Below are 5276 nucleotides of genomic sequence, written 5' to 3'. Positions count from 1 at the left end.
TCTTCTTCTTCTTCTTCTTCTTCTTCTTCTTCTTCTTCTTCTTCTTCTTCTTCTTCTTCTTCTTCTTCTTCTTCTTCTCCCTCCTCCTCCTCCTCCTTCAAGATATGATCTCTTTGTGCAGTCCAGTTTATCTCGGAACTGGTTATACAGATCATAGTGGCTTCACACTTGTAACAATCTTCCTTGCTTCTGCTTCCTGGGATTACAGGTGTGGCATGTGATAGAAGCACATGCCAACATGGCCAGCTAAGGCTGCTATTGTTGGTAGAGAAATATTGATATGTGAGAAGTGTCTTGCTGAGTTGTGGCCTGGTTCAGTGATGAGATTAGCTTTGGAGACAATACACTTGACATTGAGCATTCAACTTTGTCCTGCATCTTTGAAGGTGCCTGACAAATCGCTTAAATTTTAGAGTTTCTGTAAGGCAGAGACAATGCAAAAGTATTTTATGGTATTGCAATGAGAATGATAAACAGATAGCTGAGACTCAATCTAGCCCAACTCTGTAAGGGATTTCACAGACAAGGCCAGGGATTCTGTATGTGTAACAACCCAGCTCTCTGTGTATCTGAGCTGTCAAGGTTCTCTGAGAAACACTAGTGCCATATGGTAACCAAGTGCCAGACCGGGTCTTAGTGTACTCGGCATTCAGTGAGTGTTGGCTTTCTTCTAATCTTTTTCCTATTAAATGTGCAGGGATGGAGGGCATGTGCCTCTGCCATGTGTCACACTTGAACAAGGAAGCAGGGTCATTCTTCCCATGTTCCCATATTTCCAAATGTTGTGAGTAATACAATATTTAGATTGCATTACTTGCCAGTGACCTATTGGCCTACTAAGCACCATGATTTTCTTACCACAGAAGAATAGATCATCATGAGGGAGCACACGCTACCTTTAAACACAGTCTCAGCATTTCCCGGCATGACATGTTTGGGCTGGCATATTACTGGAGTTACTCTGCTGACAGATTAAAAAAAATTTGGCTGTTCTTATCTTTATTTCGAGTTACAAGATGTTCAAGCCTCGTTTGTGCTTTTTGTTAACAGTGTATCCCTAGCTAAGATTAAATGCTGTTGTCAGTGATGCCTAAAGATGCAGCCCAATGCTGTAGCAGTGTGGGGAGGCTCATCTGCGAAACTGATTTCCCTGCAGAGAAGAATTTCAGGACAAGGCAGTGTGGGCAGAGGTGGAACTAATTATGAAAGGGTTTTAATATGGATTTAAGCCCTGAGGGAAGGGAGGAGAGGAAAGGTAAAAGTACATTCCCTAGAGTAGCATGGGCTCAAGGTGTTAACAGGTCCCCAGACATTAGCACTTCTAACTCCATGATGGAAGCACCATTCAGGCCATAAAACTCAGCATGTAGACAGCACCACCTGCCAAAATTAAAACAAAGAACTAATCCATCAAAGACCACAGTTCTGGGAAAGTCACTAAATGTACTAACTGCTTCTTTTGCTTCTGTAGTTCTGCTTCTGGCTAATTGTTCTTGTTAACTGAAGTATGTCAACCCAGAGCATAGATTTTGTGCTGAAAAGCTTACCCTGAGAATGGCTCAGCACTACACTGGGATTCTGAACACCCAGTATAATCTCCAGTTGGCTAACAAAGACTTTCTATTGGTTTAAACCCATGTCCAAGTGGTCTTTTTTGGTGGATACCCCACAACAAATGCAGGCAGTCACATTTTGTGTTTAAATAATAATGATAACAAACATATATTTAATTTGGTGACTTAAATTTTTATTTATTTGCTTGTAGTATGTTTGTGTGTGCATGTGCATGCGAGCCTGTGGAGGTCAGAGGGCAACTTGCATGTCGAAGTGTGACTATGGAAGTCAGAGATTATTTAGTACTTTTCCTCAACTTTTTAGAAGTCTCACAATTCTCTACTATTGAGCTGGGTGGGGGTGTGTGTATCCCAGGTGGTATAGTGATGTGGGAGTCCCCTCTGTAGGCTGTGAATACCATTGGTTAATAAAGAAGCTGTTTTTGGACCTGTGATAGAGTAGAGCAGAGCTAGGTGGGGAAAACTAAACTGAATTCTGGGAGAAAGGAGGCAGAGTCAGGAGAAGCCATGGAGCTGCCACCAGAGATAGAGATGTTGGAACCTTGCCGGTAGGCCACAAACCTCATGATAAAACACAAAATAATGGAATTGAGTTAAATTAAGATGTAAAAGGTAGCCAATAAGAAGTTAGAGCTAATGATTTAAACAGTGATTTAGTTATTACAGTTTCTGTGTGATTATTTCGGGAGTCTGGGCAGCCAGGAAATGAACAAGCAGCCTTCTACAACAGTATAGTGCTGCCTTAGTATGCACAAAAGCTTTGGGCTTGAATCCCAGCACCACACAAAACTCAATGTGGAGGCTCATGCCTATAATTTTGCACTTGGGAGGTGGAGACAAGAGGATCAAAGTTCAAATACATATATTAAGTGCAGACATATATGTACATACATATACATATTCAAACTTATATGATAAATATATATGCATATTATATATAGAAAACATACTCTATTGTTGGCCAAAAGAGCCCCATGGAAACCCCCAAAACAACTCATGCTATTGCCAGGACTATTGATAGCTCTCCACAAACTGATGTTTTGACCCTAGTGTTGAAGACAACATTGACATATCTCATTGAACACAGAGAAGTCTGTCTGGTGCCTTCCTAGAGCTTTCATCCTTACTGACTAGTGTTAGTGGTACTGGGAAGTACTATGGACACTTTCAGTAGAGAAAGTGAAACACCAACGCTGTTGTAAGCTTTTCAGTCTACAAAGGCGACCTGCGTATGATACACTGATACAGTAGTGGCACAAATGTTGTGAGAATAACTAACTTCTGTCCAATTGGATTTAAGGATACTCCATGAGATGGAACCTATGCTTGACACTGCTTGGGTGGTCAAGAATTTGAGACTAGATAGTCTAAGGGCCTAAGGGCAAACCAAACACTACTGATATAGTAAATGAACATAGCAATAAAGCAGCATCTAATGACATTCTGCTATATCAATAGATCAGTGTCTTAATCAGCCATCACCAGAGAAGCTTCCTCATGCAGTTGGTGGGAACAAATACAAAGTCGTACTCTGTAAAGATTTGCCACTTGTACTGGTTTAATAAAATACTGATAGGACAGTAGTCAAAGAGGAAGTATAGGTGGAGCCACCAGACAAGGAGAATTCTGGAACGAGGAAAGGCTCAGTTTACAGTCACCACTCAGATACAGAGGAAACAAGATGAGAATGCCTCGTTGATGAAAGGTACCAAGCCATGTGGTTAACACAGACAAGAATTATGGGTTAATTTAGGTTGTAAGAGCTAGTTAATAATAAGTCTGAGCTAATAGACCAAACAGTTTATAATTAATATAACCCTCTATGTGTTTTGTTGAGACTGAATGACTGCAGGACCAGGCGGGACAGAAATTCCTGTCTAAAAACTAGACAATATACAGTGAGAAACTCAGCCCTAAATGAGATGTCTTCATTAAACCCCTCCCCCTTAGGGAAAGGAAACTATGCTGAAGAATAGGGTGAAAGATGTCTGTGTGAGTCTGTCTGTCTCTGTGTTTGTGTATTTCAATCTCCAGCCCCCTGCCCAAAGCTCGCGAACTGTATTGTAGAGCAAAGAGGGCAAATGGGTGTGCAGTGTGCTGCATTTGTTCATTTTGTTTAATTTTTATTCATCTTTTTTGTTTGCCTCTGTTTTCTTCAGAGAGAAAAAAGGCATGGAATTAAAAAAGTGGGAAGTTGGGGAGGATTTAGGAGAGAAAACTAATCAGAAGATATTATATGAAAATAAGTTTATTTTCAATAAAAAATAAAAATGCTATAAATTACATATAACATTTATAAGACATGTTACATATAAACATATATTTTACATATAACATAAATTGTATTATTACACATAAACAAGCATTATATATAAAACATATTGTCTGTGGAGACATAATCATACATGTATAGTATGTAGGTACCTCTAATATGTATGCACACAGATTTGTGATACATATGTAGAGTCCATTCACTGAATCCATATATTCTGTATCTACAGATTAAACCAAATGCAGATAGAAATTCTTTGCATAAAATTGCATCTGATTGAATATGTATAGACTTAGTTTTTGAACAGGTGTAAAGTTTGTTCATGAACATTGAAATTCAACTTTCATATAATTTTCTCTGTTAAAATTATTATTCTTAGCCAAGTATGCTGGTGTAAATAATCTCAGTACTAAGGAGTCAGAGACAGGCAGATCTCTGTACGCTCAGGGCCAGTATGGTCTGTGTAATGAGTACCAGGCCAGCTATCAGTTCATAATGAGACCTATATAAAAATAAAACAAAACAAAAGACAAAATTATTATTCTCTTGATTTATTTTATACAGACTTTTGTAATTATTCCCTAAAAATTCAACAACTATGTAGACAGCATCTACAGTGTATTAGATTCTAAGTAATCTAAGATATGTACAATACATATGCAAAATAGGTAAGTACTATGCTGTAGAGAAGGGTCTTGAGCATCCAAGGATTTTAGTATACCTTATGGATCCTGGGACTGTGGAATGATTGCATAGGTAGTTGTTTATATATGAATGATATATACAAGTATACACACATATAAACAAAGATGAATATAAGCATATACACTAATTATTATAATATTATTATAGAGGATTCAGATCAGGACCAGAAAAAAAATGACGTTATATATAGTGCATGAGGTGGGAACACTGAACAAGATTTTATGTCCTTCCCCTATCTTCACTTCATTGGAAATACTTTATTAGATTTTGTTTTTACTGGACCTTGTAGTGACTGGGTTGCTTTTCGTGATACAACACTAAGATATCTAGAATTGTGTAGCTTGTGCTTACCCATGTGTAAGAATGAGATGAATCAAGATGGTGAGGTTTTAGGCGATGCTGCTTCAAAACAAAGAGACTGTCTTGGAAGCGAGAGAATCCCTTAGCAGTGTGGGTTTAATTTCCCAATCAACTGTAGGTATGGTTTGTTGGGTGCAGCCAGTAGGAGTTGTTTGGCCTTGGAAAGTGCATCTCATAACACAGTGTGCTTAAAACATACAGAGCAGAGTGAAGTGCTGGAGTGCCTGATGAAGGCTATAAGGGGAGTGAGAACAATACCACTGCTATTGCTGTTACCTAGGAAAACAAAATGTGCCTATCTCTGTTCAAAGCTGGTCACACAGAATACCAGGAAATCAAGATCATGAAAGAATAGTCTAAGTATG

This window comes from Microtus ochrogaster, chromosome 2 (genome assembly GCF_000317375.1).
Source record: "Microtus ochrogaster isolate Prairie Vole_2 chromosome 2, MicOch1.0, whole genome shotgun sequence".
In the NCBI taxonomy this organism is placed as follows: domain Eukaryota; kingdom Metazoa; phylum Chordata; class Mammalia; order Rodentia; family Cricetidae; genus Microtus; species Microtus ochrogaster.
This window is presented reverse-complemented; position numbering follows the sequence as displayed.